Below are 2,337 nucleotides of genomic sequence, written 5' to 3' on the forward strand. Positions count from 1 at the left end.
CTATTCATGACTCAGTGGGCCCAGTCCTGTGGTCCCTGCCCTCCTGACTGGTCCCTGTGGCTGCCTGGCTGTTTCATTTTTCCTTTTCTTCCTGGAGCCTAGAAATGAGGGAAGACTCTTGAAGGAAGAGTTTCTTTGGGCACTGTTAGTGTCCTACTTGGTGGCCTGTCTTTTCTGTAGACTGGGCAGAAGCTTGTATCCCTTTCCCCCCAAAGTCTAGTTCCATAAAGGGCATACCTCTATCTTTATGCAATTGGCCTAGTGTCCTCACATGATTGGTTCAGCAGGTTTTTGAGGAAGGAAATCAGGAAGGGGACCTATGGAACTGAAATCTAGTGACTTAGACCTATGTCCCTCCTATGACACCTCTTGATGACTTCTTGTTCATATCAAAGAGCCAGAGTTACTCAGTTGCTCTCCCCCAGGGTCCAGGCAGGTCCTAGAGGTTACACTGACACAAGGTGGTGGGTTGCACTGACCTTTCAGGGTAACAGAAGTCCTGACAGCCTGAGCACTTGGCACCTACCCAATACTTCCTGATGATTTCCCCACCAGTGCTGCTTCCTCTGCCTGGGTTTCCTCAGAGCTGGCTGTTGAGACACAAGCCTGGGGTCTTAGCCTTTTCCTGTAAACACAGCCCTGCCACTCTCATCCTGGATTGCTCCATATTGTCAGGTAATTACAAATTTGGCCTTTCCTCTAGCATGCTCATTTATTTCTTGTTACTGAACTTGGAGGTCATAATCAGTGCCCCAAGTCAGGTCTAGCCACCTATCCCCAGTAAGTCAATTAAAAGAGCAAAATTACAAGTGGGAATCAGAGAAAGATTTATTCATGTGGCCATGTTGGGAAGAAGGACAAAGAGACCCAATGAACTCTCCAAGTTTCTAAAGTAAGATGGAAATTTACATGGAGGGCCAAGGATATGTATGTCTAAGTAGTCCTAGTCAAGGTGTGGTCCTGCACATCACTGATCCTGTAAGGCAGTCGGACAAGTTGTTAGAATGGTGGGAAATCTTTTTTTCTAGAGACAGGTCCCCCTTTGGCTGGTGCCTTTCACTTCTCCCACCATGACATCGTTGGGGAACTTTCCATTTCGTTGGAGTCCATTGTTTTAATAGTCTGATAGTCAAATTGAGAGCCACAAAATGTTTCGTTAGAATGTCTTCATTTCTGCTGAGTCAGTTATGTTCTCAGCACACACTTGTGGCTGCTGCTGTCAGACAACCCTGCTGCCCACTTAGAGGGACTGCTATCTGGTGGTTATTGTTCATGGACCCACGCCTTACTCATTCTACCAAGGATGCTGGCAGGAAGCCCTCATTCATAAACACCTTTAAGTTCAGTGAGCCCGAGGAGAGGTGTTAAGTGGCATATGTGCCTCAGTTTCCTTATGCTTTACACAGGGAAAATTTTACTTGTAAAGTTTACTCTACTAGACTTCCAAGAGTATCAAAAGAATCAGCAGATGTAAACACACTTTAAAAAGAGATGTGTTGCTTTGGGGTAAGGTGATGTATGCATAATCAAGTAAAACCATGCCTGGTGGAGAATATGTATAAACTATGGGCTGATTACTGGATAGAAACTTGTGATATAACATTGAGTTCTATTTTGTTATCTTTTATCATGGTGGATGCATACCATTCCCTCTTACAAAAGAGACTTATTGGACAGTGGATAAGGGCTTGTGAGGAACAGAGGAAAGAGGATTAGATATATTGTTGGGGAGATTGATGGAGGGCAGGATGGAGAATGTAGATACGACCTTAGCTGGGTAGTTAAAATAAGAAAGTTGTCAGGACAGAGGCATTCCAAGCTGTGGAGGAAATAGACGTTGTCACATCCCATCTTAAGGCACCTCTATTCCAGTGTCTCATGGAGGGCCTCTGTACAATGGGGTCTGTAATGCATGTACCTCATAGGATTGAGAGTTAAGAGGGTTTATGTAAGTAAAGCATTGGGGAAGTCCTCACAATGGTACACACAACACACACCCAGTAATTGTCAGTTATTAGCCTCTATTATTCACTGCTATTACAGTCGTGGCTGCTGCCTTTGTGCATGTCAGACACTGTGCTGGCTTGTGGTCAGCTAACAATGTCTTGATGGGACAAGCAGAAGGCCCCTCCTTGGTCCTTCTGGAAGAACAGGCTGAGGAACCTGGGCTCCTGCATCTATAACACTACTAAGAAATGACCAAGGAGTCCCATGGAGGAAATATGACCAAATCATTAGATTTAAGCCACACAGCCCCCCTTCCTGTATTACTTCCTGAAGCACCTGAAGAGCCTGAAGTGACATTGGGCCAGGTGCAGGGACTTGTTTCATTCATTT

The sequence above is a fragment of the Mus musculus genome, chromosome 3 (assembly GCF_000001635.26).
Source record: "Mus musculus strain C57BL/6J chromosome 3, GRCm38.p6 C57BL/6J".
In the NCBI taxonomy this organism is placed as follows: Eukaryota; Metazoa; Chordata; class Mammalia; order Rodentia; family Muridae; genus Mus; species Mus musculus.